Below are 22649 nucleotides of genomic sequence, written 5' to 3'. Positions count from 1 at the left end.
GGAATCTTAGAATAGTGTTAGGCAACCTTCTGTCAAATTCTCTATCTATCTAGGTCGTCCTCATAGGCCTGATCTGCAAAGATCTGTTCACTAGCCCTGTTCCTTCATCTCAAATGTCAGGACGTAGGGGTACAGAGGAGGATTATTGTCTCATTTTCTTTACCTCCTCAATTGCCATTTAAGAGACATATGGATCTGGCATGGTGGCTCAACAGACCAATCTTCCACATGCAGTAACCAGCATCCCATACAGGTGTCAGTTTGGCTCCCAACTACTCAACTTGTGATCCAGCTTCCTTTTTATGGCTTGAAAAATCAAAAGAAGGTGGCCAAAGTCCTCAAGTCCCAACACCCACATTGAAGACCCCAAAGACACTCTTGGTTCTCAGCTTTGGATGGATTCAGGTCCAAGCATAATAGCCATCTGGGGAGTGAACCAGCAGATGAAAGATCTCTGTCTCTCCCTTTGTAAGTATGCCTTTCTAGAATAATAATAAGAAGAACACATGGACAAGAATTGATTACAACAGTGTTTATTTTAAACTCCTGCTTTTATGACTACAGGGTCATGGTGTCCTATCTCTCTCTTGAGCTTTTCACCCATTGGATTGGTTATTCTGACAGAATTCACACTTTCTCACTCCTAACCCATCAAAGTTTTTCTGTCTATCATTTTATGATGGATCCATGTACCTTGTTAAACTAGAAAGCTCTTCATTCACTGCTGGCTATAAAGTATGAAGATCTATGACACTCTGCTTTGCTTCCTAGGATGCTGTGTTGAGTCATGGTGATTAAGATTAATCTAAATTTTTGCTATCCACAATGTGGTTCTCAAAAATATTTATGCCTGTTAACAAAGCATTTTTGGTACTATATTTAAATATCTTGTTTTCTAGTCTAAATATTTTCATGATTCCTCTAGGATTTATAACTTTTGCAAAGTAACTTAATATTTTTTTCAAGACACATTTCTTTAGCATTTTCAAGATTTAAAACTGCTCTAAAATAACTGTCACTTAAAATTCTGCATTTTCTGTTAAGAGATTTTCTGTTAAGAGACATGTTCTTGATTTAAAGGCATTGTGTATTATTTATGATATGAATTGAATAAACCAGTAGATATGAAAAATAATTTTACAGGAAATTTTAAGCATGGTGATAAACAGTAATAAGAAATGATAGAACTTTTTTGACAGATGAGTAACTTACAGAATACGTATGTTGTTGAAGTTGAAACTGTGTGACAATCGTTTAGATGATATTGGAACAAAATTGTTTATAAGTTTGCTTTTCTAACTTAAAGGACAGATAAGAAGTTTACCAGAAAAACCTTGTCTAATATGTTGATTGTGTGTTGGTAAATGGCAATGAAGTCACTTTCTCTCTCATCTCTGGCTTCTGACTGTGTCTGAGTCAGCACTAAGATGGGCAGCTGGCTAAACCGCTTCAAATTTTCATCCTTGCTATCAACCCTGCTCCATTATCTCCTTATACAACCAAACCAAGTAGAAGAAAAATAAATAAAAGAGAAGAAGCTTACACTGACACATTTTATTCTGTAGTCATGACTCCTTGTGAAGGACTATGCTATTAGCAACATGGGGAAAATCAGTCAGGGGTGGGATTTGCAGGGGGCGGAATCCCCATCACTATGAAATTGTACCATAAAATTTAAAAATTCAAAATAAAAATTTAACAAAAATATCAACTACTTCTGCTTATAAAATTAACCTTCAATCCAAATACAAAGCCCTAGCAGAGAGATAGTTGATACAAAGTAGCTGACACATTTTGTCCTGTCTAAATGGACTAATTGTTTTATTTGGTTTATTTGCTGTAATGGATACTAGCCCCAGCTAGACAACCCTCAAAATGCCCCCTACATCTAATGCAAAACAAAACAAAACAAAACAAAACAAAACAAAACAAACTAAACAAAAGTAAAGGCATTTAATAACTAGCTGTCATGACAGAGACTGGCTTTAAAGGAAGCCCCACTCACTCTGCTGAAAAACCTCGCCACCGGAAACGAGTCAAAGGACTCCTGGGTTAGGAAAACAAAGGCTGGTGTCCCTTCTCTGAAGCTCTTCACCCAGCCTGGCGTTGCTGCTTATGGAATGGCCCAGAGTCCTTTCTGGCATTACAGGTAGAAACACATTTCTATATCCCCCTAATAAGAACGAGGTAGATGCTGGCCTATGTGTGCAGGAATGGGAATCGTGTGTAGAAAAATGACCAAAAGTCTTACCCTTGTGGTAAGAATAAAGAAATCTCCTTTGTAATATTAATCCATTGTAAATTCCCGAGACACGTATCAGGAAATCTAAACGAAGGCAGCCCTCTAAGCAGCAGTGCCTCATGCAAAAAGAAAGAAAATGAAAGGCCTATACATTGGATACACCACTAGAAATATATCTTAAGGATATTATATAAATATATCTTCAGGCTATACATTTCCTCCATCCTACTTAGAGTATGTCTTGTTTCACTTCAGCTACCACATCTGTAAGACAGGCAGCCTTTTCCCTCCAGACTCATTTCCTCTGACTTAAACTACCCTTAACCCAGTAGGAGAACAAGGATAAGGTCTTGGAAAATAATAAATGCAAATGGTGATATCACGTTTGTCTCCTCAGTATTGTTCCAGAAGATTCTAAAGAGATGACTTTTCACAAAACTATGACAGTGCCTCCACGAATGTCTGACCTGCATCAAATCCCATGATCTTATCCTGACCACTCAAAAATCACATCCTTGGCAGTTACTATTAGCACAGTACCCCCTCCAATGCTCTCCTCACCCACCCACACCCATGGTTTTTTTTTTTTTTTTTTTTTTGTACCACAGAAGTACCCTCCCAGGACAACTATGTTTCTCTTGAACTATGCGGAATAATAATGAAAATTACTGGTCCTTGAAACCATCAATCATTGGTTAGTTACTGTATTTTCTCTCAGGTTAAAGGCAAATTTACACTACCCGTTTTGTTCTCAAAGCTCCGCACCCTCTTTGTGCCCGATGGTGCTTAACTCTCAGTTCTGTGTAGGTTGTCCTTTTATAGATCATTAGGAACAATCCAAATTAACCACAACAGATCTTTGCAACCTCTCACAGGCACCACACTGGCAGGCCCTCTCAATGTTTGGGAGAATGACCCAAAAGACTAAAGTAAATCTATCAGTCTTGTCTGTAATTCTATTCACAGGTTGACACAAGTTAAGGAAGCAACTGATTTAAAAAGTTGTTAAAAATATTGTTGTGGGCCCGGCGCAGTGGCGCAGTGGTTAAGGTCCTCGCCTTGCACGCCCAGGATCCCATATGGGCGCCGGTTCTATCCCAGCAGCCCCACTTCCCTTCCAGCTCCCCGCCTGTGGCCCAGGAAAGCAGTCGAGGATGGCCCAAAGCTTTGGGACCCTGCACCCATGTGGGAGACCCGGAAGAGGCTCCTGGCTTCAGATTGGCATAGCATCGGCCGTTGCGCTCACTTGGGGAGTGACTCACCGGACGGAAGATCTTCCTCTCTGTCTCTCCTCTCTGTATATCCGCGTTTCCAATAAAAAAAATAATAAAAATAAATCTTTAAAAAAAATATTGTTGTGTGTAAACTATGTTTTTAAAGTGTGCAGTGTGTGAAATATCAATTGATATGCTATGATATTAGCCTGTGTGTGAAATTATTAAACATTAATTAATCTAACACAACATTAAATTGCATGTAACTTCTCCCTATTAGAATAAGCAGCAATATTTAGTAACAATGCTGCACTTGTCTATGACATAGTTTTGCCTAAGGATTATTTATAATCAAGATAATATTCACTAGCTTTGATGGCCCCCACTTCCTTCCTCCCTGAAGTATGTAAGGAGAATATGCAAGACAAGCTTGTTAGCTCTTATGCACACTCAAGTTCACAACAGGTGAAGATGGGAGCGAAGGCAGAGGGAGCGAGAGAGAAGAGAGTGAGAAGGGAGAATGTCTGCTGCCATGGCAGCAGGAGGGGGCTGCGAGGGAAAGGAAAGGGGCAGGTGCAGGAGTAGCTAGTTTAACAGAAAAGGAAGTAGGAGGATGGGAAGAGCTGCTGGGGTGGTGGAGTGGAGCTGGGGAGAGCCGGAGAGAGTTTAAGCTCTAAAATGACTGGGTCGGAGGAGGGGACATTATTGGTGTTAAGGCAGAAGAACACGAGAGGAAGAGCAGGATAGACATAGGGTGAGAATGGAGAAAAAGAATGCTTGAACATAGGAAATCTCTGTTTTCCATTGCAGTGATGAAAGTTATTTAGCATGAAAAATTTGAAGAAAAATTGAATCTTTGTCTAATTTGTGTTGAGACCAAACCACATTGCAGAAGAAAGTTGGAGTGCCTGGTTTTGAGAAATTTAAGAGTCAGCTAAGTGGTGACTCTGTAAGGGAATTGAACTCTACAATGTGGCTGGAAAGTCCAGAGGCTGAGGTGAGCAGATTAGTGTAATCTCAGTTTTTTTATGGAGAGTAAATACCAAAAGCCAAGACATGGATAGGAATTGTGGAGAAGAGGTTACATTCACCCATCACCCAGAGCAAGTAATAGGCCACTGTTAATCTGATTGAGGTAGCATGTGGGGTCAACAATGGCTGACAGGCTATGAAACAGTTGATTCATAAGTAATCCAAAACAGGATCTGAGGAGGTGATTAAGACAGTTCAGACCTCCAGTGGGGAGAGCAAATCGAGACCTTCAGACAGAAGGTGATGGAAGTGAGAGACTGACACATGCCAAGATGACAGATAGGATCCTGATACGTGGAGGAGAAAGGCTAGATGGCAGACAGATGTTTTGCGGCTTAGGGTGGGTGGGTGGCTTATGAGACCAAAACTGAGAGAGGTTAAATTGCAAAAAGAAGACACAGAGAAAGGGGGAACGTGTGGTGTCAGATCAACAGAAGAGAGAATCGGGGTTTCCTTCTTCATGGCTAGAAAGACATGGAAAGGAGAGAGAGAAAGCTGAGGGCAAGGATGGGTTAAACATGCAGTAATTCATTGGCTCTCAGAATATATCTTATCTAAAGAGCCGTTAGGTGGCCACTTGGAGGAGTTAGTTAGGGCATACTGAAGCCAACCCGCCTCACAAAGGTCTAGTAGAGTTTTACATTGTAGGTATCAAACCAAGTAAAGGGTTTATAAATTTGCTAGGAGACAGCCCAAGGTGGTGATAGTGGAGGAGAGGTAGTGATGAAAAATTAGCTCCCATAGTTAACACACTCAGTTCCAATTATAACAATGGACCATGGACTGATATGCAGAAAAATGAGAACATCTCCAAGTTTCTCATGTCAGAGTAACACTGAGATAGTTTTTGTAGGAAATTAATACTGTATGCATCAGGGACAAACTAACCCCAAACGACAACCTGTATCCAAAGCCATCACTTCTGAGTAAAGGGGCCAGCTGGTGGGGGAATTAGGTACCCGGCCAGGGTTTATGGAACCAGACTCCAAACAATGGAAACAGGACCTGATTGGAGAAGCGCAAATGCTGAGGGCTGAGGCACAAAAACCTATCAATCCTAGTGCATGCATGCAATGTTTAGGATTTGAAAAGATGGAGGGTACCTTGCTTGTTCCGGGCAGAGATGAGTACAACGATCACACATCTGAATTGGGTTGCTGTTAGTTCGGTCCAGATGCTGGTGTGGCCAGATGCAGACGAATTCAGAAATAACCAGATGGAAGACTGTAGAGCTGACGGGACAAAGTGAGGGACACACAGTGGAGAGGAATTCCAGAACTGGCAGGTGGATGGAAATAGATTCAGATAGTTGAGATTGGGATTTCCCTTATACTCTCCACAAGTCCTTTCGCACCCACTGAGTTCCCCTATATTATTACTACAGTATAGTACTTCATAAATAGTCATAAGTCCGTCATTGTGGGCAAGGACAATGGCAGAGTCCAGGATCCTATTGTCAAGATATAGTAAACAGTTTCATTGGGAATTCATCTTTGATCTGGATGCATACTGCATTGTATCCTCACATTTGCATATGCTAGTCTCATTTATACAATCACTATACATTCCTTAAATGAAAAGCCACAAAACAAAATCAGCAATAGGAAGAAAAATAGAAATTTATAACACCATGAAGTTAAAAAAAAGATGCTGAACGACTAATGTGTCAGTGAAGAAACTGAAAAAAAATCAGGAACCTCTGTAAAGAAAATGACGTTACTGTATTATCTATGAGTCAGAATGAAATTTAAAAACAAAAATATCGGTTTTAAAAAAATAAAAGTAAAAACAGAAACATCAAAATCCCCTTCTTTGTCATGTCAAAATGCGATACCAATGGCATCATGATATATTTGTTACATTATGCTATAAATAAGTTAGATGCTTATGATTAAGTAATACATTCATTAGACAAATATTATTACTGGACTCATGCATCTTGGAATGTTTTTCTTATTAGCAGTGCTTTTATTTTTAAAGTTACCATGAAAGAAATGATGAAACATTAATTAAGAAAAACATTTCAGTCATTTGGTACCTTCATTTTTTTTTTTTGAAGAAAATTATATGTGACAATTGGATGAAATGTTTGTGGTTAGAAGTTGCACAATCAGAATATGTAACATAAATCCTAGCATTCCCTTATGCAGATCACAACAGAGTTAGTTAGAGTGTGCATGATGGCTCCCACCGAGGGGCAGCAGGATTGAATGACCCTTAGGGATATTCATGGCAAAGCCCAAAAATCATTGATCATTCTCTTCATATCAAATTGAGCTAAGACTAATGGCTTCCACCATGTTGTGTTATAACCAGGAAGCTGGATATTTTTAAGCCAGGCACATTTGTTTCCAAGTAGTTACTAAACTCTATCTTTGATTTATAATCATGTCTAAAGTTTGAAATAGCTTGAACAGTGAAAATTTAAGCAGCATATCTCTTTTTGTAAATCTTACTTTCAAGGAGCTATATTGTTTTATGCAAAACCATTACACCAATACTTTTTCTGGGCATCATCTTAATCAGACATTCTCTACCTCATCTTTGCCCAGCTCATGAATGTTGACAGGTAAATAACTCACCATGCTATCTTTCTAGGCTAATGATATTGGTATGTACAGGTCATCTTGGTTTATAAGTTTGAATGAATTTCAGTTTTGTGATAAATAAGAGTCCTTGTAAATTACCCATGAATATATCGTCTCATATAACGTTATTTGCATCTTGCTGGTATAAGAAAAAGGACATTGCTATTTTTATGGATTCATTAAGCTGTTAGTGATGAGGTTACCTACTTGCTTATATCTTTATATTGAAAGTTAGTCTATGTAAAAAGTAATATTAATAACTCTAAGATTCTCTACACAACATTATTTACTCACACCTGAAATTGAAGTTCTCTCTCATAGGCTATAAATTTCAGCCTGATATTTGTTCCAGAAAGCAGAAAACAAAAACAAAACAAAACAAAAACTACCAGAACAGAATAGAAATGTGATTTTGTTTCTTTGTTGGCATGATGTGCAAGGAACCAGGAGTAGAACCAGGGGTAGAAATAGGTATGAAAAGAAGACAGCAAGAAATGTAGTAATACTTATTAATTTACTGATTGATATTTTAAAAAATTATAGCTTTCATCCTCAAGCAATATATCTGAAACTGAGAAATTTTAACACTTATAGCAATTTGTAGTGAAGAAGGGAAATTTAACTGAGGCCAAATCAAATAACTGTGTAAGACATAGGTAATTTCAATAGTTCTATGAATATATTTCATCTGCATGCATTTTAAAATATTTATTTTATTTTTATTAAAAAGTCAGATATACAGAGAGAAGGAGAGGCAGGGAGGAAGATCTTCCATTTGCTGATTCACTTCCCAAGTGGCCACAATGGCTGAAGCTGAGCCAATCCGAAGCTAGAAGACTCAGGTACAGGGTCCCTTCGCAGGTGCAGGGTCCCAAGCCTTTGGGCCATCTTCGACTGCTTTCCCAGGCCACAAACAAGGATCTAGATGGGAAGTGGTGCCAATGTGAATAGGACCAACACCCATAAGGGATCCAGGTGAGTGCAAGGTAAGGACTTTAGCCTCTAGGGTACCGTGTTTGACCCTGTATGCATTTTTTAAATTATTTGAATTATGTTAGCTTATTATTAAAGCAGAATCATGATGCTATTTATTCTCAAACCTTTATAAAATGAGTGGCAGGTATTTGCATAGAGGTTTGATGTCCCTTATGCTGAAATGACTCAAATAGTGTTAAATGAAATTTCAAATTTACTCTTCTCTCAGTGTTATAATTTGCAGAATTCCTTCCCTTAAACTCAAGCTTAAATGCTATCTTCCACCATTTTGTGAGTTTCCTAATGTCCTATAGAATTCAATATAAAGCTCAATGGCTTTTGGTAGGAGGTTACAGAAATATTTTACTCCACACACTTTCGTGCCATCTGTTAAGTGGAGAAAACTACCCGGTTTCTCATTGCAATAACTATGGAATAGATGTCTTTCTTGACAACTCCAATGATGGTTTGACATGCCTCTCCTTCCAGAGAGGTGTGATTGGTTGATTGAAAGTGGGGATCATGTTTCATAGTAATAATACAGATAAGACTGGGAGAGGGACAGATTTCCTTAAAAAAAAAAAAAGTCATGTGGCTGGCAGGAAAGGGTCAGGAGAATCAAGGAATGTTGGATCACAAGTAGTGTTGTTATTAGAGAAATGGCAGCTTTGAACAAGCACGACTAACAGCATGTAGTTAGAATTCAGCTCATCTTACCTCCCACTGCTTTTCAATTTGGGAAATATTCTCTTGCTACTACTTAAAATTATGGAAATCTTGGCAATTTTTCTGTCTCACTTAGATGATAAAGGTCCCAAGCATTATTTTAATCACGATATGACATACTTTAAAAATCTCTTAATTAAGTAATATTCTTAAATATATTGTTTTAAAAGTGTTAGTAAATACCAGAGCTCATATATAATATAATAGAAACTTATATAGCTATTTATTACTTTGTTTTATTTTAGGGGAAATATAGAACATAATTGAAATAATTTTCTAATAATTCTGACTGCTGTGAATATTGCTGTAGCTTTATATTGAGCAGTATTTTTTTTTGGAATACTTATCTATTTATTTGAAGGACAAAGCAAGAGAGAGAAAGAGAGAGTGCTTCCATCCTTGGTTCGCTCCTCAGTTGGGCACAAGGATTGGGGCTGGACAAGGTTAAAGCCAGCACCTCCGAGTTTCATCATGGTCTCGTCAAGAAGTGCAGAGGCCCACGGACTAGGATCATTTCCTGCTGTTTTTCAAGTAGCATTTACAGAGATCTGAACTGAGTATGAGACAGCCAGGTTTAGAACCGGTGCCCATACATATCGCCAGCACCATAATCAATGACTTAACATGGCATGTCAAAATTCCAGGCCACGGATAATACTATTTATTTATTTTCCTTAATTTTTGTTGATTCAATAAATACATTTAAACTAGCAGTGGATCATTGTTTGTCATCATACACAAACTATTTGTAAAAATTTACCCTAATTCTTTTCTCAGATTAGTATATGGAAAAAATAAAAAAAAAAAGGAAGTGATTATTCTGATACTTAATGAACAAGTAAGCAGTTCATTAGTAAGTCTTTTATCAAATAGTTTATCAAAAATGTCATGTAGAAACATGTTCATTTCAAACTAGATCTTTTAAGCTTTTGTTATTATAGAGACTGTATGCATTGCAAAAGCACAATTCCAAGAAGACAATCATATTTCCCTTACTCCTCTGCTGGCCTGGTTCCCTCAGTTCCCTTCCCCATTTTCAACAATATTTGCAGTTGTCAGTTCAATCTACTGTATATTTAAAGGTCACTGATATGTCACTAATCATAATATTGAACAAGTAAAAAATAAGACCACAAAATTGATTTTCACTGTAGTGTAAACATGGGATAAAAATGACAGTCCTATCACAAAATGACCATTTCAGCCCTAGGACTTTTTTTGTCTTCTGCATCAGCTACAGCATAACAGAGAATAGTCCTTTGCACCTGCTGAACTTTGCCACTGTCTGTTTTTAAAAACTTCACACAGTGTTCCCTTAGTGATTTAACAAGCTTGGTGGCCAAAATAGTCAAAACACTAGGCAACATCACGGTCCTTGCTTAGAATTATTCAGAGCCAAAACCTGTAGACATCCACATAAGCAGATGTGAGATGCAATATATTCTTGATATTAAAAGATACATATAGATATACTAGAGGCTCATTGTGCTCTAATGCTGGAAACTACCAACTTCAGGTTCTGGCTTATGGTGAAAGGTTTCTGTATAATTCACTTGTTCCAATCTGGGACATTTTCAGAGTTTTATTTCTGGTTGACAGAGGAAGAGGAATGACCTCAGAAGTGAGAAATGGCTGTTAGGGCAGTTGCTGACTCATTTGAGTTTGAAGAAAAATGAAAAAGAGGATATTTTCACAGGAAACTCTCTTTGGAGTGCTTTGGAGGTATGATAATTACATGAAAAATATTTGCTGTCTATGGTGGTGTGAGATCTTTAGAAATCCTTTGTGGAATGACTGTAGCTATGGCACCTGCAGGAGAGAAGTCTCTTTGCTTTTATTTACACAGTGTTTTTTTTAACATCTACTGATTTTTTCCAATGAAATTGTTCTTTTAAATAACCTTCATATTTGGTTTAAACATGAGGAATTCATATTTATAAATGTTACTTCTCCTTTGAGAGAAAGGCAAATAAATGTATTGCCTCGTGGTTGACTGTGCAGCTTGGCAATCACAGGCTCTTACTGAGAATTTTAAAATATCCTTGCTATATCCACTTATCAGTATGCCCTGATGATCCAGGCTTATTGTATGATATTTCTAAAGGAATTTCCTTGATTAATTTCTTCTTTCCATTCTACAAGACGATGGAAACATTGCTTCCTCAAGAAATTCACACAAATTTCTTGTGAAACTTTTACATTCTCTGAATGAGTGATTGCAACTCATAAATACTGGTCTCCTCCATTTGTGGTGTATTTATTAATTTGGAATTATATTCACTTCAAAATATATTTTAGAATTATAGTGTTAACATTTTATGGAGTGGCATTTCAGTTGAAATTTTCAATTTTAGTATGAATTGTGGCAATACCAATCTATAATTTCAACACTTAATGAAATAGAACACTATTATCTTTGCTATTCCTTAAATTTTGATATTTATAATAATCTGACAAATGACAAATGAGAAAAATTATAAATAATGTCAAATAATTTGGAAATGTTTATTGAAACCTTGGTATGTGAATGTTCTTTAAAATTTCTGAGGCATTTAATCTTTTATAGTTAAACTAAAAAGACATATAGGGGGAATCAAGAGTGCTCCTGACAACCTCTTAACAGGAGGTCATATGCATAGAGCAGGAGGGAACCCCAGAATGGAGCAGGTGGACAGGAAGAGGTTTGTATTCCAACTCTGAACACTCCCAGATCCTCACCAAGGACTATCAGTACCCAAGGACTACATCCCAACTGCCAAGGAGACCACGGGGAATTGGAGTGCCTTCAGAGGCTGAGAACTCCGAGGTCACCCACCCCCATTGGGATCTACCACATGGGATGGAAGAAGCCCAAATCCTTCCCCGCAGGATTCAAGTCCATCGGAACAACAGCCAGGATCCTGAATGTCTGCAAAAGCAAAACAGTAAACTTCCTTCAGGACTAGGGAGAAGAGCTTTTTCTGGTCTTTACTTAGTTCCGACTTTGGATCCCCCACCCTCTCTCGCAACGACCATCAGGGTCACTCCAGAGCAACCCCCCCCCCCCCGCACCACCCCTAAAATAGAATAGATAGAGAGAGAAATACAAGGAAAGCTTAGAACCAATCAGGAAATTGTCAGCGTGGATCCCAATATACCTTACTAGGTAGGACACAAAGGTTAGTTACTCCTCACTAGGGTATTGAAGATTTCTCTGCACACCCCTCCTAAAACTGTTCTAACACCTCAACTGTTGACAAATGCCTTGTTAGATTTATAAGCCAGTTTAGACTATCCTAAAATCTGCCAAGTTCAGCAAAAATTATGCTTCTACACTATAAACCGCTAAATACTAAAATGAAAACAGATGCGAGACAGGTGAATAGTATCCTATAGTCATTTTAAGGTGTATAGCAGCCGATTCTGTGTACAAACAAATATTGAAATTTCAATGAAGTAGTCACAGGATGTGGATAAGAACTTGCATTTTTTAACAGATTGGTTACTCAATACCATGTCAATTAATTCCATAATGTAAATTGTTATTGATGTTGTGCTGGGGCTTCTAATTGATCGGGATGATATTGTACCAGCTCTACTTTCAGACCAGAGATGATATCCGCAAGAAACTGTTGAATTTATCTGGACAAAAAGATGCCGGACTCTATGCTTTGTATATGTTTGCAACGAAAGAATCTTGACTGATTTTGAACTGTAATACTGCAACAAGGTGGAGGAATCCACCATGGGGGGAGGACACGGGGAGGGATTGGGGGAAACCCAGAGCCTATGAAAATATGTCACATAATGCAACGTAAAAAAAAAGTTAACATTTAAATAATGACAAAAAAAGATCTCAGAGACACAGGCAGGAATAAAACATACAGAGATTGAGGGAGAAATTCCATTTGCTAGATCACTCCATAAATTCCTACAAGTTGAACATGTGCCGGGAAATCAGGAAATGAAAACTAAGTTAGGTTTCTGTTATTAGTGTCAGAGAACCAACTACTTCAGCAATCATGTGCTACTTCTCAGCATGTGCATTTGCACCAAGATGAGATCCAGAGCCAGAGTTAGGACATATCCCCAGGTGTGTCAATACAGGACAAAAGCATCTACTAGGCCAAAGGCTTGCCCTCTTTTTATCATGTCATCATGTGCATATTAATTTAATATTCCATAGAAAGATGTGAAAAATATAAAGGTTAAGTAACCTATCTGTAGCATGTAGAATTATTACCTGAGACCCATGACTTAGTGTTAGAAATTTAACTACTGATCATTTAAAAATATTTTCTTATTTTTATTGTAAAGGCAGATTTACAGAGAGGAGAGCCAATGAGAAAGGTCCTTAATAGCTGGTTCATTCCTCTTTGGCTACAATGGCTAGAGTTATGTCAATCTGAAGCCAAGATCCAGGAGCTTCCTCTGGGTCTCACACAAAAGTGTGGAGTTTGAAGGCTTTGGTCCATCCTCTGTTGCTTTCTCAGGCAATAAGTAAGTAATAGTATGAGAAGTGGAGTAGCCTGGACAAGAACCAACATCCATGTGAGATGCCAGCACTTGGAGGTAGAGGATTAACCAATATAAACATTGCACAGGCCCCAATATCCTCCAATCTGTACTATTCATATTGCATTCCTTTAAATTTTTTTTTTAAATTTTAATGGCAAAATTACAGAGAGAGAAAGAAAGAGAGAAATATAGACAGGTAGACATACACACAGACACATAGACAGAAAGTGAGAGAGAGTGAGAGAGAAAGAGAGAGAGCTATAGAGACAGACATATATACACAGACACTCCACCCACCCACCCCACAAATACACATACAATCCCAAGTTTCTGTAATGATTAGGGTTAGGCCGTATTGAATCCAGAGGTTAAAAGCTTTACCTGGTTTTCCCACATTGATGAAGGGGCAAAAACATTTGGATCATCTTCCACTGCTTTCTTGCGCACTTTAATGGAAATATGAACTCAAATTGGAGCAGCTAGTATTCAGATACTCATATAGAATGTCAATGTCACAGTTGTCAGCTTAACCTGTTGTGCCACAACACCAGACCCAAACCATGTTACTTTCTTTAATGGATTTCCAAATACTTATAGAATCTTAAAATATTTCATATGGTGCAGAAAATAATGTTGCAAGTGGATCACTTAAAAAATGTTGTTGTAATTTTCAAAGTTAAAATTGCATGTATGTATCAGAAAGTTTTATTTTATAATTGTGGAATAATAAAATCAAGATGAGAAATGTGTATGTCATGATAAAAACCTATCAGTGAGAGCATTTGATATTTATTCTCTTAGGAATTTTGAAATGCATAACGCACCATCATTATCTGGACTCAGTGAATTGAGAAATGTTCTCCAAAGACAACTTGTTTCTTCCTTCTGAGATTTCTGGTCCCTTTGACTCTACTTCCACTCTCCTTTCACTGTTTCATCCTTTGTAACTACCATCATAGTTTGCTTTTAATATGTTGATTCTTTTGGATTCCACACAAATGTGAGAGCAGGTATTTGTCTTTCTGTCTCTTCATTATTTGACTTGTGCGAAGATTCTCCCAATTGTATTCAGGTAAGTGCAAATGAAACATTTTCATTTTATATGATGTATGTGCTATTCTTGTTTGCCATGGACTATATATATGAATGAATATTTATGATGTTTTCCTTAGACATTTATCTGTTGTTTGACAGGTTGATTCTACCTCGTGGATATTGTGGAAAATGATTCAATTAACATTGTAGTGCAGAAAGCTTTCAGAAAAATTATTTCAAATATTTCAAATAAATGCTCAGAAGGTGGATTTTCAAATCATGTAATAATTTTATCTTTAATATTTGAAACATACAAGTTTCCATAATAGGTATGATATTTTATATTCTTATCAGCATTACGGAGTATATTTTTGTGTGACTGGTAACCTGGAAATCAAGTAACAAAACATGAATGCATGAGTAAATACTGATGTAGTATGTTTTGAAATTAAAGTGAGAGAGAGAGAGAAAAAGAGAGAGAGAGCTGAAGTTTCTTTGTTAAGAATTGTGTGATGTAGTGGCTTCCCTATGTTTATGCCAGCTTACACTCGTTAAAACAAATTCTTCGGCGGGGGGGGGCTGGAGATGCTTGAGGAAAGTACTCTCCATAGAAAATTTGGGAGTTGACTGCTTCAGCATTGCTACCCAGTGTTCAGTAAGTTCAAAGCATATGAATAGATGTAGAGCTCCCTTCCATAGCTACACATGATCCCATGCTCTTCTGCAATGCAAGGTTTAGTTTTGCTAGTGAGAAAAATGTCATTTTAGTTAAACTTTCAAGTAAATGCCAGCTTTACCATTTGAACGATTCGATGAGTTGAGGTTCACAAGAATAAAATATGTCAGGCAACGTGAGCCTCTCTCCCTTGGCACACAAGTTACAATTAAGGTTATGTCATGTCTTGTCATATTCTGCACGTGTCAATTGTTTAACATTGTCCTTCAGTGTTACACTGGGTACCATATCATTCATCCTAGATGACTCCCTTGAAAATTGCTTCTAAAAGTTTGTGCCAGAAATGTTCATGAAATGAACAATTTACTATCCTTTAGCTATTAAGATACTGAGAACTGTCACTTCAGGAAATTGGATATTGCACCCTATAAAACATGTGCTGAAGTTTTGATCCAGCATCATTACTATCCTCTGTGAAATTGTGAGTATTTTCTTCAGTCAGTTGTTTAACTTAATATTATAATAGCGAATGGATGTCAAAAGACAAGAGGAACTGAGATCTCAGTGCAATGCTTTAAGATTGGAGAAAATCTGTACTGTCCATACCTAAGTTATGGTTTCACTTTTTTGATTTCTCAACTAAGATATGCAGAAAGTCAACCTATTTCTTAGGGCTTGCTTGTTCATGGTTGTTTGTAGTCAATTTACTGCTGACGATAATAGATACTATTTTAGTGATCACTTGCAGGAATTTTTAAATATTAAGAATAAAGTGTGTAATTTCAATTTTCCTGGCAGCATCTATTGCTGTGGATTGATTTTTTTAATGATATGAACTTATTTTAATTTAGTGTGAACTAAATGTGTGTTTTTATTCACTTTAAAGTATGTTGGTAAACGTCTGGCAAGTAATATAACTATGCTAGTAAGAATAATGAAATAGTTGGGTTTTGATTAATAAAAATGTTCAATTTTCAAAGCTCAACCTAAGGTCCCATTTCAGCATGAAACTGTCCCAGCCATTTTCATCCTGCAGTGATTTTTCCTTGTTCTGAAATCAGAGCACTTTACCCCTCATTTGAAAATTAATCAGACATAGCCACTTGACATCGCTTGAAGTATGATATGCCCATTAAACATGTATGTGAATGTTTCATTTTTAAAACCCTACATAATTGAATTTATAATTCGTTCAAACTGTTCTGGAAAATAGATTTATGATGAATTCTGGACTTAGTATTGAATGGCTCACTTAAAGTCTTACTTATATACTAACCTATAAATGCACTTATAAACTAATACATAAATTTACTTAGTATATTAGTATATACTTACTATATATTAAGTATATATATCATATAATAACATATATCAGCATATAAGTATATACTTACTTACTATATAAGTATGTAAACTTATATACTAACTTATAAATGCACTTATAGAATTAAAAATGCACAAGGACTGAGTGTCTTGCACAAGACTTGGAACTATCCCACAGCTTATACTCATTCCTTACCCTTTCCTAGGCATCACATCTCCCTCTGCACTTTAAAAATTTCTACCACCATTCCACTGTTTGGAACAACTAAGGTCTCCATTGCCACAGGTTGATTTTACATGACTTGACTTTACATACTTTTCAAACAGTATTCTTTTCCTTGCCTTATTATATTATAACATCCTTGAGACCTTTCCATTCTGCTACATATGTCTGCAATACAGCCGATTTTCATTCTGAGGGTTGATTCACTATTATGAATAAAAAAGCTTCTTTTTAATTCTTACTTTTGGATATTCATGTCGTCTTAAATGTCTAATGATTATAAATATATGATTTTAGTTCTCAAGTAAAGTGAGTATTTTCAAGAAGTCTAAGTCAATGTTCCATGTTAGTATCTGGAACTTGAAATAGTGTCATTATCACATTGTTAATTAGTACTAATTAATGCTTACTTATTTAGTATTAATACTAGGGATTTTCTTTTTCATAGATGCCTTTGGATTTTGTAAGTATACATTTTATGTGAAAATTTTAATTTTTTGCATTCAAATCATCGTGAACTTTTTAGAACTTTTACCACAATGTTTAAGTAGATCAATTAAAAAAAAAACTAGCCTGACTTTATGGTAATATTACATCATTAAGTATGATAACAGTTGTAGGTTTATGTTGAAATATACTAAACTAGTTCAATAAGTTATCCTATAATACTAACCATATCAGAGCTTTTTTATTATTATTAAAGGTAATGATCTTTGTCAATAACTTTTTCTACATGATTTAAATTATTTTGTCCCCTTATTATCATAAAGTTATATTATAGACTGAATATTAAATAATCTAGTTTTGAATCTTGCTATAAAACTCATTTTATCATATTTATTTTCTCTCGCAGCTTCCTTTGTATCTCCTGCCAGTCAATGTGTTATTTACCTGACATTTGTCTGTGGCCTCAGGTTTCTGTTGTCCTACATAATATATTGTATTGTACAAAATATTTTTTGTCAGTCTTGGGAAATCATGATTGATTCACAGGGTGACCAAATGTGGTTATATGTCTGTTTGTGTCCTTGTGACCCTACTATATCCAGAAAAAATTGCGGTGATGTCAAAAATAACAGCTACATATGTTTAGTGTCCAGCCCCTGGGGAAGCACCCATAACTACTTTCAGTCCTGAATGTTGTGTTTCTTCAGTAGCCTGGGGTATATTGTCCAACTAAGATTCTCATTTATGTTTTGATGTGTAAAATAGAACCTGGTAAGCGGAGAGCTAGCACTGTTACAGAACAGTGTATGCATTTCTGCGTTATAGGGGGGTCGTTTGGCAGATTCCTAACAATCATGGAAAGGATCAAAGGGAAAACAAAAGCAGCTACTGGATAGGGACAATTATCATCACTACAGTAGGGAGGGGAGTGGGGGTAGATAGGGGCTTCATTTGTATTAGATCATTAGCACTGATTGGAGCCTAATATCAAGGTTATAAAAAGCAGCACAGCCAAATAATAGTAATAATAATTGGTTGGTGTCTAGTTACAGTGCTGTAAACGGTGGACACAGGGGTCTTCCTTTTAGCTTTTCATTCTGGCACCACTTTGATGGTCAGAAAAATGGTTGCCAACATAATCAGTAGGTTGGGCTTTTGACTGGAGCCATTGACAGGGACCTCTGTAGCCACCATCTACTAGGGCAAGCTACATTAGTGCTCCAGAATTTCTAGTGACTATACAATGCAAACAGATAAAATCATGAAAAGTAAATACAAATTATGTTGCAGATTTTCCTACACTGTTGATTCTTAGCAGGAAAATTATTTGTGGCTGTGCCATCACATTGACTTGATGGGGGTACAAGGACTTTTAAGAGAGGCTATGAATAAAAGATATATGCCTGCTTGGAACAAATTTCACAAAGAGGTAGTCTTCACTTCACCAAAATAAAAAAAAAAAATCTCTCAAGTCATATAGTTAAATCAAATGTTTTAATAAAACTTACAGCTTATACCGAAAATATATTCAAACATATTTCCTAGTTATTAAAAGGAATTAAAATATTCATGTAGCATAATATAATATACTTTGAAACATAACAGAAATTTTTCTTTTTTTTCCAGAACAACCAAGAAAACATATTCCATTTTAAGAAATTTTACATTGCTGGAGTGATAATAATCCTGCTGTTTGAGCTGCATTCTACAAAATTCTTGTGCCTTAGGGATGTATTCTATTGTAATAACAAATGAGCGTGGGCATCTAGGGGGAATATTCTTTAAGTCATGTACCATGGCCATTTTGTTTTCTGTAACATTATCTTTTATCTCCTTTATATTGAAATAGGTATTCTATGTTTCTTAAAGTTATACAATTTTTAAATGATGTGCTAGAAAATATTTGGTATCAAAAGGGATACTCTCTTGGTGACACTGAAGACAACTTTTGTTTCCTCTCTCTCTTTTTTAAGATTTATTTATTTTTATTGCAAAGTCAGATATATATAGAAAGGAGAAAAGACAGAGAGGAAGATCTTCCACCCAATAATTCACTCCACAAGTGACTGCAATGGTCAGAACTGCTCCAATCCGAAGCCAGGAGCCAGGAACTCTTCTGGGTCTCTCATGCAGGTACAGGATCCCAAGGCTTTGGTTCATCCTCAACTTCTTTCCCAGGCCACAAGCAGGGAGCTGAATTGGAAACAGGGCTGCTGGGATTAGAACTGGAGCCCATATGGGATACCAGCACATGCAAGTTAAGGACTTTAGTCACTAGGCCATCACGTCAGTCCTGAAAACATTTCTGGATTTGAGATAGCCATATGATGAACTCTGATACCATTCTCGCTGTGTTTTTTTGTCATTGCCATCCACCAAAAGAAACACAAAGGTTACTGTTAGCAGGGCTTGCACTTCTAAACCTTCTGGATGGTACAGGAAGGATAATAGTAGGATAGTATGTCAACTTAGCTCTACCTGGTAAGAAGCAAATGGTTTGTTATTTTTCTCAGTGATGACTATTATACATCTAGCATGTTTTCATTCTTTCCATTAAACTCTCCAATTACATCTTCTAGCTACTTTTGTTGATGTTAGCAACCAATGCTATTCATTTATCTTTATCTGCTTCACATTTCAATTAAAAATCCATATAATGAATGCCTTTTATACTAAGCTTCATTATTAATAATGAAGCAAATAATTATAATTGATGTAAAATCAGATTAGATAAATTTAGTTAATATAAAATGAGAAAATTAAACCTCTTATCAAAGAAGAGAGTAAATGTTCATTGTCATATTTAAAGCCACTTGAAAAATTGTTCAGTGTTACTATGGAAAACTTTTTATTGCTGACTTATTCAGTAATACATTATCTTATGCAATAGGCTCCTGTAGTATCAAAACTGTTTTTTAATCTCTGTGTGTAACTTTTAATGGAAGGCCATTTAAAATGCTTTCTGATAAGTAAAGACAGGACAGATGTGACAGGTCGCTTTTTATCTTTTTGTTTGTGTCTCTGAAAGTTGACCTATCTTCAAGTAATTCAATTAATTCAACAGTCCTTTTGGAATAGTGAATTAAGAGAAACCACTTTAAAGGAGCCACTCTAGAAATCATTAGCAGCATATAAAAAATAGCATGGAAGCTACACTTTCATGGCTGAGATCTGACATTCTCTCTAAGAAGAAAGAGGGGGAGAAGCCTTTCTTCATTAGCAGCATGAACAATGCACTTGGAGAGTTCCCTCCCTTGTATCTGTGATTTCATCCATTGTCCTAAGTTAATTTTCCATGATTTTGCCCGACAGTGAAGCTAGGCAACTCTAGAGTGCAGTACAAAAGGTTTGTAGCATTCATGTTAATAATTGCACACACTGTTGAGGCATTATGCTGGAGGCTGTATTGTCAAAAATCTCAAAATCAGACAAAAGCAGAAGCTCCAGTCGTGAGTGGCACTGGGGTCCCTGGATGCCTTTGTGTGTTATCCATAGAGAGAAGCCACCTCAGGAGGTCCAAATGTTAATAGGGCATTTATCCCATTTGGAAACTTCAGTCAACTCTAAACAGGGAAACAACACCTCTGGAGAATTGCCATCAAATTGCTGTGCTATTGTCTCTGCTGTGGTTTACCAGGGTCCTTTTGACAGTACAAAGCAATGATTTTCATATTTGCCCTCAGGCAAATGAATTTGTTTTGAATAATATGCATTTCTCACTTTTAGAATAGCTGAGGCAAAAGTAGTTCTTAATTGTGGGAAAAAAAAAGAAATGTTCAAACCGTGATCGTTTCATTTCTAACAGTGCTCCTTGTTTGCTTTCTTTTAACGTTTGCTTGTCACGGGTGGGCAAATCCACTGCAACATGATGCACCTCATATATTAAAGACCTGCACTCTGTCACAGGCCAGACTTCAAGGAAATGAGGGGGACAGATGTAGAATGGGGCACTGTCCTATTCAATTGGTGCATGCTCTTTGCAACAGGAGAATGTTTTAACTCATGATACACAAACACATATAAAAGAAATAACTGCTATGTAATACTGTTATTGAGAAATTTGAGGAATAAAGTCAATGAAATGTGTTCTCTTGCAATCCAGACTTTTACTCCATCTATTAAACAGATGTCATAAAATGCCATATGATGAAAGTATAAGCATAGAATGATTCAACTTTTAATTTTAACTATAACTCTTTGAGTCAAGGGAAAATTAATCAAGTATATGAAATACATATATTTTTTAAAATTTCAGAATCTTTGTGACTAACACTTATTATTATTAGTTATTGCTTACAGGGTACGAATCAGAATCAACTCCAATAGCTGATCCTCCACCTGCACATGCTGCTGTTCCAAATAGGAGCTGGTTTCTGCCCTGGATATTTCACTTTTCATCCAACTCCTTGTTTATAGACTAGGAATGCATTGGATACTGGGCCAAATCCTTGTAACTTGCACCCTTAGAGTAGACCCTTAAAAAAAATATCCTTGCTCATGACTACAGATCAGCTCAGCTTTTGCTGTTGTGGTCACTTGTGGGGTGAGCCAGTGGATGGAAGGGCATTCTGGCTGGCTGTCTTTCTGTAAATCTGCCTTTTCCATTAAAAAAAAAACAAGTATGAATATAAGAAATACTTCTTCTCTTTGGAAAGAAGCATAAAGTTCCTACATCCTCAGGAAGCGAGACCCCCAAGGACAGGTATGATACAAGGTAAAAATTCTTGCTTATGAGAAGTGTCCTAGTGCCTGCTAATGACCCCTGGCTTGCATCTACAACACTTCTTAAAAACTGAAAGGGAAGAGTAAGAACACAATTTGTTACCCGCATACTCTCGGAGTGCAAGACGAGTAACAAAGTTTCATCAGGACAGAAGTGGTCACAAGACATGTTCTGCCATCCATTCCTGGTTTGGTTGGAGGCAAACTCTGCCCTCCTCTGATTACTGTGGTAGACATCATCTACCTAGATGTAAAACTGCAGTATTTTCAAATGTCAAATGCAATAATTGCCAAGGAGTCAGCTTGCATTTACCTGTCCTGTAATGAATGGGCTTATATTCTGATGCTATATGCTAATTCTTGCATAGTTGCTATGCCTTCTGATTGATCTAGACCAGCAATTTATGCAGCTCAAAAGGAGTTTTGTGTGTTTCATTAAGTCCATTGAGTACATCTAAGCTCTAGAGCTCAAGTATTCAAACTGAAGTTTCTAACTGAACACATGACCTACTAGGTTGGGAAGGACTATAACCATGTTATGTTTTGTCATCTAGACTTCAACAAAGAGGAGCCTTTCAAGTGCCAGGCTGTACATCCAACACCTGATGACGTCTACCTCCTATCAGGAACCGGGAACCGTTAGATTGACCCCCCTACTGCTGCTGTTACTCAACTGCGTCCCCTCTCAGCAGGAAGCAGCCAAGAGCAGACAACTACGGCCCCTTTCCTTAAAAGCAGCTGGGTCCAGTCCTCTGTGTGGACATGTAGGACATATAGGAGCCAGATGGGATGATAGGAAGTTAGGGTCTCCGGTTCCTGGTGAAACTGCCTTGTATACATGTAACACCTTAGCACTGAGAGATTCTTGAATGTTAATATTTTCAACAATGCTTGTACATTGTTACTTGTATTACCTAGTATGTTACTAAATCAAATATTTGATTAGTTA

Source organism: Ochotona curzoniae, unplaced genomic scaffold, assembly GCF_017591425.1.
Source record: "Ochotona curzoniae isolate NIBS_2020 unplaced genomic scaffold, NIBS_Ocur_1.0 contig_3498, whole genome shotgun sequence".
NCBI lineage: Eukaryota > Metazoa > Chordata > Mammalia > Lagomorpha > Ochotonidae > Ochotona > Ochotona curzoniae.
Note: the sequence above shows the minus strand (reverse complement) of the source record.